The 19,721-nt window shown below is 36.5% G+C and overlaps 1 long non-coding RNA gene and 1 other non-coding gene across 2 annotated transcripts; both read right to left on the bottom strand.

The window, feature by feature from the left end:
* Positions 1 to 5,240: 5,240 nt before the first annotated feature.
* Trnastop-uca (transfer RNA opal suppressor (anticodon UCA)) lies at positions 5,241 to 5,327 on the bottom strand. The gene has a single exon. It is a non-coding gene; the product is annotated as a tRNA-Sec (tRNA).
* An 11,343-nt stretch (positions 5,328 to 16,670) lies between these two features.
* On the bottom strand, positions 16,671 to 18,592 carry LOC126815991 (uncharacterized). Its single transcript, XR_007678171.1, has 3 exons — positions 18,544 to 18,592; positions 17,320 to 17,608; positions 16,671 to 16,752 (listed from the first exon to the last, which is right to left on the bottom strand). It is a non-coding gene; the product is annotated as an uncharacterized LOC126815991 (long non-coding RNA).
* Between the last annotated feature and the right edge of the window lie 1,129 nt (positions 18,593 to 19,721).

Below are 19,721 nucleotides of genomic sequence, written 5' to 3'. Positions count from 1 at the left end.
TTAGTGTGAGATACCTGTTAGAAACATTAGATCATGGTCTCCTAACTTTAAGGAACTATACGATAACATGGCTATATATTACAAATTAGTGTGAGATACCTGTTAGAAACATTAGATCATGGTCTCCTAAAGTTTAAGGAACTATACGATAACATCGCTATATATTACAAATTAGAAACATTACATCATGGTCTTCTCTTGATTTCTGAGATGAACGATTTATTAATTATTTGATTGGTTAAATAATGCCCGATGATGTAAAGAATTAACCAAATATGGATATTGCTGCTCTAACATCATATCTGTTAAATTTTCACTAAAGCGTAATTACGATAAAAACAGATATGATGTACTGTATTTTGTTATGTATCATTTTAATACATCAAAATATCATCTATTTCCGCTGTATTACGTGATGTGTATCTAATAAAATCTATTTACGTATTTGAAACCAATATTAGACAGAGGCCATGATATTGCTACTTGACGATAGCCTTAGCTACTTTATTAATCTCTAAATCTTTTTCCAGGTATCATCATGAACACCATCTTATCTCTCGCTCTCTGTCTGGCTCTAGCCACTGTTGCTCTTGGAGGTGGATTAGGTATGATGGGTGGAATGTACAGTCCATACATGGGTATGATGGGAGGATACAGTCCATACATGATGGGTGGACTTGGTATGATGGGAGGATACAGTCCATACATGATGGGTGGTATGGGTATGTATGGAGGTGGACTTGGTATGATGGGTGGAATGTACAATCCATACATGATGATGGGAGGTCTTGGAGGTCTCGGTATGATGACCGGATACTAGTAAGTTACAAATTTCAATTCGTAGACTATATTTGTAAATATTGAATACAACGATCAAATTAAAGTCTCAATGCGTCATCTTAAGCAAGATGAATCTTTAATAAGAATATCAGTCAGAAAATGGTTCAATTCCGTTCAGTATTTACACAAATATGATGGTTTGAAAAAGTCATCGATCTACCCTGCTCGCTATGTAATAAACCAGCCGCCATTTTGTTGTCCGTGAACAGAAATGATAGCCATTTTTAGAAATCCGATTGAATCCAAACAGGGAAGGGGTGTGTGTGTGTGTGGGGGGGGGGGGAACTAGGGTTGGTATTTTGATTTTGTTTGATGTTAAATAATCAATTATTGAAATGAAATTGAACCATATGTTAGTCCCGAAATGAAGTTAAACCCATTCCCATTATTTTACCCACTCTTTATATTAATGACATTTTTCAGAGTAAAATCCTCAAACATCTGATGGGAAGAGAAGAGTCAACAGTCAAGATAAACTCTGTTATGAATTGATTCTCAGAAAAAGAAATAAATTAACTGTAAATCTATTTGTTGTTGTTGTTGTTGTATTTGGACGAGGGTGTTGAATACGATATAAAATGTGGGTTAGGGTCAGGGATTGGATATGAAGTAGAAGATTGTGGGTGGTTATGTGTTCATAATATTACCATAATGTCACGATTCAACTAAAATACAAGTCTTGTCTCGTTATTGGCTTTATGTATTGACTTAGGGGATACTCGACTGTCAGTCCAGACATTATTTCAATAGAGTGGCGTGGAATTCCGTCCGGTCATACTTCTGCCAGCCACAACAATAAAGTTGGTATGATTAGAATCGTGACGTAATAAAACACAGTGAATATGTTTCAGCTGTCACGGTTGGTTGAGATATTTTCTTATGCAGCCGCCGCCGCATGCGTTGTAGCCCGAAATCCCCTCTAAACTCGATTTTTGAGATTTACAGAATTTAATTCCGGAATGTTCAATCGAGTATCCCCTAATGATTTAATATCAACAGGATCGTCTTAAAGGGACAATAACACTCTTGCTTGGTTGACAACTCCAGAAAATAAAAAATAGCCTTATTCTAAATACTAGATGTTTAAGTGTCCTACCTGTTGTGTAAATTATCCATAAAAATCCTATTTTACTTGTCCAGAGGGTTCGAAAATATTTTTAAATCCAAGTCACATTTGAAAAGGTTACGTTAGGCTTTTCAAATCATTTAGTTGAATTTTTCCAATTTTTAAATTAGATGTGTTAAGATGAAATTTGTATCATCAATTCCAATTTTTTAAATTAGGTGTGTTAAGATGAAATTTGTATCATCAATTTTTTTAAATTAAATGTTTTAAGATGAAATTTGTATCATCAATTAATTGGAATTTAGTTGAATTTTTCCAATTTTTTAAATTAGGTGTGTTAAGATGAAATTTGTATCATCAATTCCAATTTTTTAAATTAGGTGTGTTAAGATGAAATTTGTATCATCAATTTTTTAAATTAAGTGTTTTAAGATGAAATTTGTATCATCAATTAATTGGAGTATTGTAAAATAGTACAATTAGTTGACCAGAATAAAGATTTGGACATATTATTCAGTTACAACAAGAGTGGTATTGAGCCTTTAATGTATGGAAACACTAGGCATCCGGGCCATATCGTTGTTGTACAGCATGTTATTCAATATTTTAAAAACTGATTTTGTTGAAAATGAAATGAAATTAAATGGGGTTTAACGTCCTACTGTTCTGCTCCTATGCTGGGCTAATGAAGACGGGCATACGCCATACAGTGTGCTATGAGAGAAATTTTTCCCGGGCAGCGGCACTATCGCCTACTCTTATATCGAATTCCAACTGCCAAGGGATCTTTTACGTGCATTCCCATGTATACACGGGACCTCGGTTTTTCGTATCATCCGAAGCACTAGACAGCTGTCCTTGTCAGGCCCTCTGCCCTGCATCACTGACAAGGGGGAACCACGCCGGAAAATCTAGATGAACTTTCTCCTCGGCCAATGCAGGGATCGAACACCAAACCTCCAGGCTAGCGAGCCAGCGTCTTACCCACTTAGCCACGTGATCCCCCTGATTTTGTTGAAAGTACCAATAAAATAAATATATGTTTAAAGCGGCAATATGTAAGATTAGATAATGAGCTGACAGTTCTCGCTATAATAGTTTTAAAAAAATAGATAATGAAAACAGAATATGCTGAAAATTTCAGTCAAATTGATTCAACCTGAGCCGAGATATTAGCGATTCAATTTTTGGCTAGCCTCGAACGTCATTACTAACATTGGTGTGATAACAAAGCAAGTCTCGATTATCCATTTTACGTTAAATTATCCATCACACAGTGTATTCAAAACCACTAAATATCGCAGGCTAGCGATCGCATCGAGAGTTGATTATGGTCTGGATAAGTTAATTAATAATTTAGATAACATTTCAGGCATAAAGAAAAATCTGCAATTGGCAGATTTAACTCTTGCATAATGTATGTTTAACTCGATCGACCAATTACATTTTTATTCCAGTGAGTGGTTATAGGTAGAGCCGCAAATTCACTACTTTGCTTTGCTGGGGGGGTGGGGGGGGTCTATAATGCTGTTAATTCGGTATTTAACTGGAGCATGCAATTTGTTGTTAATGCACTCATTCTCTTACCCTATAGCAGAAGCCCAAATTATCTGCATATTAAGTAGCGAGAAATGAAATGAAATGGGCTTTAACGTCCTACTGTTCTGTTACGAACTGGGCTTATGACGACGGGCATACGTCATACAGTGTGCTATGAGGGAAATATTGCCCGGGCAGCAGCACTACGGCCTACTCTTATATCGAATTCCAACTGCCAAGGGATCTTTAACGTGCACGCTAATGTGTACAAGGGACCTCGGTTTTGCGAGCGAGAGAGACGGAGAGAGAAAGACATAGAGAAAGGGGGAGGGGTTAACGTCCACTAAACCAAGTGGCTAATGTGTACAAGGGACCTCGGTTTTGCGAGCGTGAGAGACGGAGAGAGAAAGACATAGAGAAAGGGGGAGGGGTTAACGTCCACTAAACCAAGTGGACATTACAAACCAGGTAATTTCGGAACTAACACGTGGTTCAATTTTATTTCAATAAGTGGCTTACTCCTAGGGGTCTCTAGCAGGGAGACCCCGGAGAAAGCCCACGGACTGGACAGGTGGCTCTGCTACTTGTCACGTACAAGTGTATGGTATAAATGACAGACCTTATGATCTAAAGCGCTCGCATTAAACCACTCGGCGAGAATGATGTTGCATACACCCCCGCCCTCTTTCCAGTTCTGACTGAACTGTATATATTGTACAAGTGTGTGTGTGTGAGAGAGAGAGAGAGAGAGAGAGAGAGAGAGATGAAATGGGGTTTAACGTCCACTCCACACAAACTAGGTCATTTCGGGACTAACATATGGTTTTAATTTTATTTCAATAATTCGCTTGCGCGTAGGGGTCTTTAGCCGTGGGAGGAAACCGGTTGTACAAGTGTAGTAAATGTATACTTATATTATCAATGTATATTTACTGAACATAAACAACTTAAATATTTACTATTTTACACTTGAATAATGCACTTGATATTATCTATACAAGTACACCAGCTTGTTCAAATCGTATTATTCTCAAAAATAAATATCAGGATGTCGTCTGTACTCAAAAACAAATTAAAGAAAAATATCGATCGTAATCTGTGAACTGAATCAATATGTGATGGAAAAATGCTCTCGGCCACACTTCTTTAGAAAAAAGAAGTTTTATATTTGTATATGTTAAATTTTAAAAGAAAACATCATTCACATGGCTTCATTGTGAGGGGGGTGCGGTGGGTGGGCTGGGGTGGGGGTGGATGGCTGAATGGTTAGCACGTGCGCGCTGTATCATAAAGTCTGTCATTGAGTCAACTGGCGTGGTTTCGAATCCCCGGTTGTACGTGACAAGGAGAAGGGTCGCCTGTCCAACCTCGTGGGTTTTCGCCGGGTCCTCCGGTTTCCTTCCACTGCTAAAGACCCCTCAAGCAAGCGAATTATTGAAATAAAATTAAACCATATGTTAGTCCCGAAATGACCTAGTTTGTGTCGAGTGGACGTTAAACCCCATCTCTCTCTCTCTCTCTCTCATTGTGAGGGTGGGGTGTTGTAATATCAGAAAATAGTAAACATATCAAATCATAGGAATATAAGAAACTAAACTGTAGACTCTAATATCGCCAATACAACCAATGTTTCGTTTGTTCATACAGAAAGTATGATGTTACATCCCATTTTATTTCTAGCCATATATTTAAAAAAATTAAACTTGAAAACCAACCATATTTACGTTTCTAAGTATCGACTACGCGAACATATTATATTTAATACATGAACAAAGTCAGTTAAGTCTAAATTATTCGCCCACCAGGTGGAGTTGAACCACTCTGACGCTAATCAGCTACAGGTTTGAAGCCTGCACTCCGGACCCCCGAAGCTCAGGTAGGCAATTTAAGACAGGCAGTACAATCCTTTATAAACAACGTCAGTATGAACTTAAAAAAATAATGGTTACCCATATGTAATGTGTAATAACTATAATCAATGCTTATAAATTAAACTATATAAGTTCTAATTCACTACGTATGATTAATTAATAAAATATTTATGCTGATACATTTTGGTCTTATTATTGTCTAAATATAGATTCAATTCTTAAAAATAGACCTTTTACAACTTTTCATATAATATATAAATTGTGATTCAACAGCGATTCAAGGATATTATCTCCCTTAGTATGTTATCTCGACTTGTGACCCGGGTTAATTTTTATTCATCAGTTATGAATGAATTATAGAGATAACAAACACTTACTGAATTCCTATACAAGCGGTAAATTCTTGCGTTATTTAAACTTTCTACATGGCCAAGCCAAATTTATTCTTAGTTCTTCGGGGTCTCACGTGTCCAACCTCGTGGGTTTTCTCCGGGGCCTCCGGTTTCCACCCACTGCTAAAGATCCCAACGCACAAGGGAATTATTGAAATAAAATTGAACAATGTGATAGTACCGAAATGACCTAGTTTGTGTCAAGTGGACGTTAAAACCCACCCTCCCCCTCTCTCTCTCTCTCTCTCTCTCTCTCTCTCTCTCCTGGGTCTTGAACGGCCAAATGTTAGCGCGTGCGCGTTGTACCATACGGTCTATTCGCCGGTTGTACGGGACAAGGAGTAGGGTCGCCTGTCCAACCTCGTGGGTTTTCTCCGGGTCCCCTTGGTTTCCTCCCCTACGCACAAGCGAATTATGGGAAATAATATATAAATTGATATTCAAGAGTAAATCAAGTATATTATCTCCCTTAATTTGTTATCTCGAATTGTAAAGTGGGTTAATGACTTACAGGGATAAAAAAACAAGTCGTGAGTTATGTAAACAAGTCGTGAGTTATGTAAACTTCCTATAAGGTCAAGCCAATTTAATTCTTGATAAATAAATCGCCAATTTTTTTTATTTTTTTGATGTGGTCTAATGGATATTTTATCATACAGGTAATCCAGTTCGCAGGTTACGATCGATATTTTTCTTCAATTCATTTTTGAGTAGGTCCACAGACGACATCCTGATATTTAGTTTTTAGAGTATATTAAACAATAATAAGATATGAATAATCTGTTGACCAGTTGAATAAACTGATATACATCTATAGATAATATCAAGTGTAAAATAGTAAATATTTAAGTTGTTCAGGTTCAGTGAATATACACTGATAATATAATACAAGTATACATTTACTACACTTTTACCATATATAATCAGTCCCGTCAGATCTGGGAAAAGAACGGTGGGGGAGGGTGGTAAATAAATACATACAACACCATTCTGGCCTAGTAGTTTAATGCAAGCGCTTTAGATCATAAGGCCTGTCTTTGAGTGAAGTGGCGTAGTTTCTACCTCAAACTTGTGACAAGGTCTCGGGATGCCTGTCCAACACCATTGAATTTTCTCCCGTTTTCTTCTACTGCTAAAGACCCCTATAATAGGCACAAGTGAATTATTGAAATAAAATTGATTAATTCCGAAATGATCGGGTTTGTACCGAGTGGACTTTAAACTAACCCCACCCCACCCCCCTCTTTCTCTCTCTCTCTCTCTCTCTCGCAAAACCGAGGTCCCGTATACATATTGACGTTTTAATTCGATATAGGAGTATGTCGTAGTGCCGCTGTTAAATACCTATATAGCTGATATTTAGGACGGCCCTCGTCAATGATGCAGGACTAAAGGCCTGACAAGGACAGCTGTCTAGTCGTTCGGATGGGAAAGATCCCTTGACAGTTGAAATTCGATTTAAGAGTAGGTCGTAGTGCCGCTGTCTAGGCAAACTTTCCCTCATAGCACACTGTATGGCGTATGCTCGACTCCATTTGCCCAGGCGGAGCAGAACAGTAGAATGTTAAACCCCAATACATTGCATGATATTAAATCACAACGGCAATCCAGACAGGCCAATAACGATTTGTACTTTAGTTGATTTACGTCTTTGTGTTAATATTACAAACGCACAACTGCCCACACTCTTCTACTTCATACCCAAACTCTAACCCTCATGGGGGATTGGATGGCCGAATGGTTAGCGCGTGCGCGCTGTATCATAAGGTCTGCCATGGAGTCAACTGGGACGTGGTTTCGATTCCCTGGTTGTATGTGACAAGGAGTAGGGTCGCCTGTCCAACCTCGTGGGTTTTCTCCGGGGCCTCCGGTTTCCTCCCACTGCTAAAGACCCCTACGCACAAGCGAATTATTGAAATAAAATTGAACCATATGTTAGTCCGGAAACGGCCTAGTCTGTGTCGAGTGGACGTTAAACCCGATTTCTCTCTCTCTCCATTTTATATCGTATTCAACCCCTGTCCCCAAAACAACAACAAATACATGTAGGTTTACTATTTTCATTTATTTCTATTTCTGAGACTTAGTTCATAACAGAGTTTATCTTGACTATTGAATCTTCTCTTCCCATCAGATATTTGAAGATTTTACTCTGAAAAATGTCATTAATGTAAAGAGTGAGTAAAATAATTAAAATCATGTTAAAGCAACAGTGCGTCATTTGAATTTGTTCGCTAAAATATCAAATGTGGCATGGCTTAATCTACGCTAATACGTACTCTTATTGATTATGTAACATTTAATTAAGAAAATAAAACCTAAATACCAAAGCTAGATGACCCTCCCCCATTTCCGCCCAGGTATGGATGGCCGAATGGTTAGCACGTGCGTGTTGTATCATTAGATCTGTCATTGAGTCAACTAGCGTGGTTTTGATTCCCGGGTTGTACGTGACAAGGAGTAGGATCGCCTGTCCAACCTCGTCGGATTTCTCCGGGTCCCTCCCACTGCTAAAGACTCTACGCGCAAGCGAATTATTGAAATAAAATTGAACCATATGTTAGTCCCTACATGACATGGTTTGTGTCAAGTGGATGTTTAACCCCATCTCTCTCTCTCTCTCTCTCTCTCTCTCTCTCTCTCTCCGCCCGGATTGGATTCAATCTAATTTTAAAAATGCATATGATTTCTGTTCGCGGACAACAAAATGGAAACGAGCTTATTATTTTTATCAATTCATCATATGTGTAAATATTGAACGAAATTAAAACATTTTCGGACTGATATTCTTAGTAAAGATTCATCTTGCTCAAGATGACGCATCGAGACTATAATTTGATCGTTGTATTCAATATTTACAAATATAGTCTACGAATTGAAATTTCTAACTTACTAGTATCCGGTCATCATACCGAGACCTCCAAGACCTCCCATCATCATGTATGGATTGTACATTCCACCCATCATACCAAGTCCACCTCCATACATACCCATACCACCCATCATGTATGGGCTGTATCCTCCCATCATACCAAGTCCACCCATCATGTATGGACTGTATCCTCCCATCATACCCATGTATGGACTGTACATTCCACCCATCATACCTAATCCACCTCCTAGAGCAACAGTGACTAGAGCCAGACAGAGAGCGAGAGATAAGATGGTGTTCATGATGATACCTGGAAAAAGATTCGGATATAAGCATCTATAACTATCATCAAGTAGCAATATCATTTGTAACAAGGGACTCGAACAAAGAAGCTGGACATATTTCACAAGTCATGTCAAACGGGGACGCCATATTCTTATCTGGAGAGCATGTGCAATAAATACTATCGGTGTAGACTAGAATAACCAGACGCTAGAGATTGCTATTCAAAAGAGACTTCTGCCGTATTTCGCCGAACATAACTGATTAGAAATTAGAGTAAAAACAGAAACGATTGAATGTAAATCAGTTTATATAAATTCATATTACATTATATATGCGTTACTACCCAAATATTAGCGACTTAGCTCCTTTAACTTCAAATATTAGCGATTTAGCTCCTTTAACGTCAAATATTAGCGAGTTAGCTCCTTTAAGCCTCTATGACTATCATCAAATGTGTGGAACAATATCATGGCCCCTGCCTAATATTGGTTTCAATTTCGTAAAGAGGTTTTATTAGATAAACATCACGTAATACACCAGAAATAGATGATATTTTGATGTATTAAAATGATACATAACAAAATACACCACATCATATCTGTTTATGATTTAATTCTGATATCGTAATTACGCTTTACCAGATATGATGTTAGAGCAGCAATATCCATATTTGGTTAATTCTTTATAACATCCAGTCAATAATTATATCGCTCATCCCGGAAATCAAGGGGAAAATGTTTCCAGCAGTTAGCTCGCTTTAATTTGTAAGTTCCTTAAACTTTAAATTACAAATATATAAAATCTCAGTAGTCACATCAAGGTGTTTGTCAGGAAGCGGATTTTAAGCCCAACGAACCAACGAAACTATAAATGATCTGAATACATACCTGTTGAGTTAAACTGAAAGAGTTGTACTGAAGTTCTACAACATCTCGCTCATATTTATAGGAAATGCTGTAAATATCGAATAATTAATTTTAGTCATTACACCTTTAATGTAGGTAATTTATTGCGTAATGGAAGTGAATTAGGATGATAATTAATATACTTTTAATTAATACGGCTTTCTTAGCTGAGCTGGCTGAAGGGGTAGGGTGGGGTTGACTGTAACCTATTCAACAATATGCGGGTTTGCCACAAACTGCGACAGTAGTGTGGCAATTCCACTATAATTCAACAACATATCAACAACAACAGAAAGTTTAAGATGAAAAGGGGTGTAGCCATGAATTTGCTTATTCGGGGTTGTGGTGGCCTGAGTTTTAATGAGCTACGACAATCAAGCGAACATGAAACATTCGAGTTGCTATAGTGTTTCGAGTGTTTCCCCTGACAAACGTTTGAAGTTCTGACCCCATTTTGACCGACTATAGTGAATTAATACCAAGACAAAATTTTGATCATCTTGACAATTTTAAACTTTAATATACATTATGCAAGAGCTAAATCTGGCTATTGCAGGTTTTTCTTTACAGGGGCGGATCTAGGAATTTTGAAAGGGGGGGGGGGGGCGCCGCAAAATGAGGGCACTGACCGCGGAGACGGGGCACGCCGCTGAGAGGGTTTTTTTTGTCGGGGGGTGGGGGGGGTTCTCCCCCAAGAAAATTATCCGTCATTTCTTTGCATCTGTAGCCATTCCAAGAGCTATTGGGCTGATATTTTCGTCTATGTAAACGTTCGGAAATCGTTGAAAAAGAGCCTAAAAATCGAGCAAAAATGGCAGTTGAACATGCGACTCGAAAATTGTGAAGGCGAGCGAGTTATTGTTAAAATGGTATATTTCACTCCTTAAATACGGAATATATAAAGTTGGTACTTAAGATTTGAAAGTGGGAGCATTACTTAGACCAGACTGGTGTGTTTGATTCGATGGTTTGAGTCATTTGGGATCCCTGCAACGGGTTGGGAACGGACATATTTGGGTCTGAGAAAAGGCACTTTCAGCAGTAAAAAAGGGCATTGTCGAACGCGCCCTCCCCCCCCCCCTTGGATCCGCCTCTGCTTTAGGCCTGAAATGTTTTCTAAATTATTAATTAGACATTAATTAACTTATCCAGGCCATAATCAACTCGCGATGGATGGAATCGAATTTCTCCGATATTAAATAGATTAGAACAGTTCAGCTTCGAACAACAAGTACGGTGATTGAAATTATTGCACACGTCTTGTCAAACCTTCAAAGGCTAATATCTTCTCTCGCAATAGAGTACTTGTTCAATTATTCATTTTACATTATCTATTTTCGAACTATTATAGTAAGAATGGTCAGCTCTTTATCTAAATCTTACATAATGTCTCTTTAATAGACGGGTGATCATGGGAAATACTAAATTTTAAAATAAAGCCTAACCTTTAGCCATGAATTGGTATCAGAATATAATTCAACATACAAAATAAACCCATCTTTCACCCAATTTAGACAGATAAAACGATGGATTTTTATATAAGAGAGAGAGAGAGAGAGAGAGAGAGAGAGGGGGGGGGGTAACGTCCACTTGACACAAACTAGGTCATTTCGAGACTGACACATGGTTTGGTTTTCAATAATTCGCTTGCGCGTTGGGGTCTTTAGCAGTAGGAGGAAACCGGAGGACCCGGAGAAAACCCACGGGGTTGGACAGGCGACCCTATCAAAAAAGACGAGTAGGAGATTTAATTATAAACCAACCCTTTCTTACGCGCACAAATAAATAAATATTGTATGATTTAATTTTACTGAACCTGATTACATTTTACGGGAAATGATACAATCAGTGTCACTGTCTATAATTGTTTATGGTAATTGAGAACTTTTCTCCAACAATATTACTGGATCCCAAAAGTAGCCCCTTTTTAATAAAAGAAATAGTTCCTTTTTAATAAAAAAAAAAGTAGTTCCTTTTTAATAAAAAAAAGTAGTTCCTTTTTAATAAAAAAAAAAGTAGTTCCTTTTTAATTGACCAATCAAATTCATGTAAAGTGAAATGTTATCATACAAACGGTATCAACTGTAGAATGTGTTATTGGGTGATAAAATCTAGCATCATCAATACAACCTATCGTCGGTGAAGTGTCAAAAGGGTGTATCTCGGGATATTAGTCAAATACACTTTTTTTGCATTTTTAAAATCTCCCAATTAATATGCACATTTCTTTCAAAGCTGTGTATCTCTATGCCAATTAGAACTATTTTGGCTATCATGTGTCCAAATGTTGTATCTTGATTTGTGGAAATTTTGAAATATAGAAATTCTTAGATACACCCTTTTGACACTTCACCGACGCTATGCTACTTTTCATCTGGTCATATATACCGAAATGTACGGTTTTAAACACCATTTTATTTATACATGTGACAATTCTATGGAATACAATTACTGAGCGACGTTTCGACTAGGCTTCTCTAGTCATTATCAAGCAGTAATTGTATTACATAGAATGGTCACCTGTATACTCTAGTTCAATTACTAAATACCATTGAAACAGTTTACCATTTTATTCCTAGCTATTTATTTGTTGCATTTAAATCATGCATCTTTATTGTAAACAAACCTACTTTGCGTTTGTAAGTTTGAATAGCGTGTAGATTTTTTTTATTTAGACTTGAACTTGAACATGACAGTTACGTGCAAATTATTCGCCCACCAGGTGGAGTTGAACCACTCTGACGCTAATCAGCTACAGGTTTGAAGCCTGCACTCCTTTTTTTTTCTTGAGAAAATTTTATTCAGGTACTAATACAGCACAAATATACAGTACATCCGATTACATGTTAAAAAACATTCACTCATTCAAGTATATTAAATATACAGATGCACGCTAACAATCACACCCCAGACACACACATTTAAAATATATAAAAAGTACATAGTACCATTAACAACATAAAGATATTTACAATATAAGCACAGTGGGCTTCATTTATCTATAGCTTTCAATCTAGAAACTTGGCGAAAGTGCGAAACCATTTCGAGTTTAAAAGTTAGTTTCAATATTTAAAATAATAATTATATATCGATACATATAGATCCATTACTTTCATAAGAAATAAATAATGACGGCGAAATAAACTTTTTAATAAAATTAATATTATTTTTCTTACAGTACTCTCTTACATTATTAAAGGAGCTCTTTAATACATTTTTTAAAAAATTTACATCATCATTTTCTATAGTAGTAGTATTGTCAAGGGATTTCATTCTCCGTTTATACACAGAAATTCGGGCACAGCTTAGTATTAAATTGACTAATTCGTAGGGCTGAGAGTTGTTTTTGGATTGTAACCCAATTAAGAAATATGTTTTGAGATCTTCCTCAGTGACATTGGTAGATAATAAATTATTTAACATTTCTTTAATAATCATTCTTAGGTATAGTAAATCTAGACAATTAAAAAACATATGTATTATATCTTCAGTTTCTTCTTTACACACTGGACAAATGTCATCTAATGTTTTATTTATCTTGAATAATTTTAATTTTGTCCAAATAATATTGTGTACAACTTTATAATCTAATGTTATCATTTGCGGGTCTTTAAAACTTAAAAATACATTTTTCCATACAATATTCCAATTTATATTCATCACTATTTTCTCCCAAAATACAATACATTTTGATTCTACGAACAATTTCTTAATAAGACTGTTATAACAGAACTTAGTTGTTAATTGTTTTGGTTCAATTTTTTCGTTATCAATTGTAAAAATACATTCTTTTCTTTTTTGAAGATAGGTAGTATGGTTGTTAATAATAGTACACCAAGTATCGGGAATATAAGACTTTATAATATTATATTGTTTTAATATTTTTTCGCTACAATACTCAGGGAAATCTGTATGAATGATATCCAATATAGTATGAGGTGGCAAGAAGTCCGGTTTTACATAATATATAATATCATATACGTTTACAATATTACACTGTTTAAATATATCAAACTTCGTGGATAGTAACGTTTGATTATCCTTTGATATGAAAGGATTATTAAACAAGGGTTGACAAGAAATATCATAGATATCTATAGGACAACTTCTACAGTTATTATTTAGTCCATTCCAAGCACAAAGTAATCTTTGATAAAATACTGGTAAGTTCTTCATTAAACTAGTTTTGTAATGTATATTAAAAATATCATGGCTTAAATCGAGATCAGAGTATTTCCGTAGAAAATACGTCATTGTCTCTTTCCATACGGCGTTATGTGTATCATCACAATATTTAATTAACCATTTGATGCACAGTGCATCTGATTTGAAACCTATATGAGGAAGTCCCAAACCACCTATTGACTTATTTCCAATAATAGTTTTATACTGTATTTGTGGAGGCTTGTTGTTCCAAATATAGCTTTGCACGTGCTTTACAATGTCACTTTCAACGGTAGTCGGTATCGGTATAACGCTCGCTGTGTACCATAATTTAGATAACAGTAAACTGTTTGTGACAAGGATCTTGCCTTGTAAACTGATATTACGTTTAAACCACATATTTAAAATACACTTAATTTTATTAACTTTATCGTCCCAGTTAAGTTTTTCACACATTAACTTGTTCGGACCCAAATAAACCCCAAGAATATTAATACAGTCTTCTTTAACAATAATAGGATTATTGAATTCGTACTTTTTGTTGACGGATTTTCCAATAGGTAATAACTCTGTTTTATGTACGTTAATCTTAGCACCAGACGCGTTACAGTAAATGCCTAAAACTTCTAAAGCTTTGTCTACCGAATCTTGATCTCCAAGTGTTAAATTTGTATCGTCGGCATGTTGATAAATCAAGGAAGTTAAACTGCTATACTTAATAGAAATTCCTTTAATAGGGGAAATGAAATGAAATGAAATGGGGTTTAACGTCCTACTGTTCTGCTCCTATACTGGGCTAATGAAGACGGGCATTACAGTAAATGCCTAAAACTTCGAAAGCTTTGTCTACCGAATCTTGATCTCCAAGTGTTAAATTTGTATCGTCGGCATGTTGATAAATCAAGGAAGTTAAACTGCTAATAGAAATTCCTTTAATAGGGGAAATGAAATGGGGTTTAACGTCCTACTGTTCTGCTCCTATACTGGGCTAATGAAGACGGGCGTTACAGTAAATGCCTAAAACTTCGAAAGCTTTGTCTACCGAATCTTGATCTCCAAGTGTTAAATTTGTATCGTCGGCAAGTTGATAAATCAAGGAAGTTAAACTGCTATACTTAATAGAAATTCCTTTAATAGGGGAAATGAAATGAAATGAAATGGGGTTTAACGTCCTACTGTTCTGCTCCTATACTGGGCTAATGAAGACGGGCATACGCCATGCAGTGTGCTATGAGGGAAATTTTGCCCGGGCAGCGGCACTATCGCCTACTCTTATATCGAATTCCAACTGCCAAGGGATCTTTTATGTGCATTCCAATATATACACGGGATCTCGGTTTTTCGTCTCATCCGAAAGACTAGACAGCTGTCCTTGTCAGGCCCTCCGTTCTGCACCACTGACAAGGGGAAACCACGTCGGAAAATCCAGATGAACTTTCTCGGCCAATGCAGGGATCGAACACCCGACCTCCAGGCTAGCGAGCCAGCGTCTTACCCACCTAGCCACCCTTTAATAGGGGACTGTTTTATTAATAAATTTAGAGGCATTTAAAAAACTGGAGACCAATATCCTTATTACAAACAGATTTTAAGATATTATCACGTTGTTTAGCTTTAAGGATTAGAAATGTACTAGACACAATTATATCGCCAGAACAAACATGGTCAGTGCCAGGGCGAAATATTTCAGAAAATGTGGCAAGCATTCGTGATATTATAGACTATGTTGAAGAAGGGGATTTAGAAGGTTTTTATCTTAAAAATTGATGCCGAAAAGGCCTTCAATAGAGTCTCTCACACATACTTGATGCATGTTTTGAAATATTTTGGTTTTGGAGAAAACTTCATTAATTATGTAAGAATCATGTATACAGATATATAATAGTGCTGTAAAATGTAATGGCCACTTATCCCCTTATTTTAAAATTGAACGTTCAGTATGACAGGGATGTCCCATGTCTGCCATTTTATATGTTTTATGCTCAGGGCCTCTAAAGTTATTAATAAAACAGTCCCATATTAAAGGAATTTCTATTAAGTATAGCAGTTTAACTTCCTTGATTTATCAACATGCCGACGACGACAAGTATCCTCTTATCGTTATCAAGCTTGTCCAAATCTGATGGGACGAAAACCCTGTGTATATATTAGCGTGCACGTATAACACACTGTATGGCGTATGCTAGACTTCATTTGCCCAGGCGGAGCAGAACAGTAAGACGTTCAACACCATTTCATTTCATGTCATGATATTAAATCACTATGTCAATCCAGAAAAGGTCAATAACAACTTGTACTTTAGTTGATTCACGTCATTGTGTTAATATTACAAACACACAACTGCCCACACACTTCTACTTCATATCCAAACCCTAGTCCTCATGGGGGATTGGATGGCTGAATGGTTAGCGCGTGCGCGCTGTATCATAAGGTATGTCAAGGAGTCAGCTGGGGCGTGGTTTCGATTCCCCGGTTGTACGTGACAAGGAGTGGGGTCGCCTGTCCAACCTCGTGGGTTTTCTGCGGGTCCTCCGGTTTCCTCCCACTACTAAAGACCCCTACGCGCTAGCGAATTACTGAAATAAAATTGAACCATATGTTAGTCCCGAAATGGCCTAGTTTGTGTCGAATGGACGTTAAACCTCATTTCTCTCTCTACATTTGATATCGTATTCAACACCCCCGTCCCAAAACAACAACAACAAATACATGTAGGTTTATTATTTTCATTTATTTCCATTTCTGAGAATTAGTTCATAGCAGAGTTTATCTTGACTGTTGACTCTTCTCTTCCCATCAGATGTTTGAGGATTTTACTCTGAAAAATGTCATTAATGTATAGAGTGAGTAAATAATTAAAAACCTGTTACAGCTACTGTGAGTAATTGACATTTGTTCGCTAAAATATCATATTTCTAACGCCTTAATCTACGCTAATACGTACTCTTATTGATTATGTAACATTTAATTAAGAAAATAAAACAAAAATACCAAGGCTAGATGACCCTCCCCCCTTTCCCCCCAGGTATGGGTGGCCGAATGGATAGCGCGTGCGTGTTGTATCATAAGGTCTGTCATTGAGTCAACTGGCGTGGTTTCGATTCCCGGGTTGTACGTGACAAGGAGTAGGGTCGCCTGTCCAACCTTGTCGAATTATTGAAATAAAATTGAACCATATGTTAGTCCCTAAATGACCTGGTTTGTGCCGAGTGGATGTTAAACCCCATTTCTCTCTCTCTCTCTCTCTCTCTCTCTCTCTCTTTCCTTTCGGACTGATATTCTTAGTAAATATTCATCTTGCTCAAGATGGCGCATCGAGACTTTAATTTTATCATTGTATTCAATATTTACAAATATAGCCTACGAATTTAAATTTCTAACTTACTAGTATCCGGTCATCATACCGAGACCTCCAAGACCTCCCATCATCATGTATGGATTGTACATTCCACCCATCATACCAAGTCCACCTCCATACATACCCATACCACCCATCATGTATGGGCTGTATCCTCCCATCATACCAAGTCCACCCATCATGTATGGACTGTATCCTCCCATCATACCCATGTATGGACTGTACATTCCACCCATCATACCTAATCCACCTCCTAGAGCAACAGTGACTAGAGCCAGACAGAGAGCGAGAGATAAGATGGTGTTCATGATGATACCTGGAAAAAGATTTAGAGATAAGCATCTATAACTATCATCAAGAAGCAATATCATTTGTAACAAGGGACTCGAACAAAGAGGCTGTACATATTTCACAAGTCATGTCAAACGGGGACGCCATATTCTTATCTGGAGATCATGTGCAATAAATACTATCGGTGTGGACCTGTGTGGACTGGAATAACCAGACGCCAGAGATTGCCATTCGATAGAGACTTCTGGCGTATTTCGCCGAACATAACTGATTAGAAATTAGAGTAAAAACAGAAACGATTGAATGTAAATCAGTTTATATACATTCATATTACATTATTATATGCGTTGCAACACAAATATTAGCGACTTAGCTCCTTTAACGTCAAATATTAGCGATTTAGCTCCTTTAACGTCAAATATTAACGATTTAGCTCCTTTAACGTCAAATATTAACGATTTTGCTCCTTTAACATCAAATATTAACGATTTAGCTCCTTTAAGCCTCTATGACTATCATCAAATGTATGTATCAATATTATGACCTCGACCTAATATTGGTTTCAAATACGTAAAGAGGTTTTATTAGATAAACATCACGTAATACACCGGAAATAGATGATATTTTGATATATTGAAATAACAAAATACACCACATCATATCTATTTATGTTTTCAGACTGATATCGTAATTACGCTTTAGTGAAAATTTACCAGATATGATGTTAGAGCAACAATATCCATATATGGCTAAGTCTTTACAACACCATATCAAATAATTAATATATCGTTCATCCCAGAAATCAAGCCGAAATGTTTCTAGCAGTTAGCTCGCTCTAATTTGTAAGTTCCTTAAACTTTAAATTACAAATATATAATATCATAGTAGACGCATCAAGGTTTTTGTCAGGAAGCTGACTTTAAGTCCAACGAATTAACGAAACTATAAATGAATACATACCTGTTGAGTTGAACTGAAAGAGTTGTACTGAAGTCCTACAACATCTCGCTCATATTTATATGAAATCCTGTCAATATCAAATAATAATTAATTCTAGTCATTACCTTTAATGTTGGTAATTTATTGCGTAATGAAAGTCAATGGTTTATCTAATTAGGATGATAACTAATATACTTTTAATTAATACACTTAATAACTTGATCACCACTTCTTAAACAAACGTACGATACATTGCCGCCATTTTGTTCCCACTCCACTGTAAACCTATATGACACAAACTTTTAATTGATGTTCCCGAGGAACAGAAGTCCACATTGATTTTGGCCTTATTTTAGATTTTTTAAAAAAAATAGAAACTCACTTAGTAATTAAAACTTGTGATTGGCAGAAATGGAATCTGCGTCCCGAAATCATATATATCCCGATACCAAAGATGGCCGCATCTTGGAAATATGCAAATAGGTAAACCTGTGATCATTTTAAACAGTTGTAACTGGCAGAAATTGCATCTTTGTCCCTGAAAACAAATATATTTACACCAAACACTACTACTTAATCAAAATCAGCATATCTTCCGATTTTCCCGCCAAAAATGGTCGCCATCTTTGAAATATCTTCATGAAGTGATGAAAAAATATCTAAAATATAGTCACGACCCCTGCCAATATTAATACATTGCTAAATCACAGTTGATATGTCGATAACATCATAAATAAGGTGAAAATAAAAAAAAAATAAGTTGCAATATTATCACAAAATGTCTGCCCTCGGATAATGGCCTCCTAAAATTTCCCTCATAGCACACTGTATGGCGTATGCCCGTCTTCATTAGCCCAGTTTAGGAGCAGAGACAGTAGGACGTTAAACCCCATTTCATTTCATTTCATTTCGTTATCTAAATCTTACATATTGTATCTTTCTGATTTTAATTATTTAATTAATCTGCACACTATTGACATTCCTCAGAGTAAATGACAAGGGAAGAGTCAACAGCCACGATAAAATCTGTTATGTATTAAATTCTGAAAACAAACCTTCTCAGAATAAGAAATAAACAAGCCAACATCGAGGCTGATGTCCCCCGCCGAAATCCCGAAATAGATAGATGACACATATCAATTAATTGCACGTTTATCTTTTTCAAAAGTATCGAGCAATCAAACTGATTATCAACTATA

This window comes from Patella vulgata, chromosome 3 (genome assembly GCF_932274485.2).
Source record: "Patella vulgata chromosome 3, xgPatVulg1.2, whole genome shotgun sequence".
Taxonomy (NCBI): domain Eukaryota; kingdom Metazoa; phylum Mollusca; class Gastropoda; family Patellidae; genus Patella; species Patella vulgata.
This window is presented reverse-complemented; position numbering and strand designations above follow the sequence as displayed.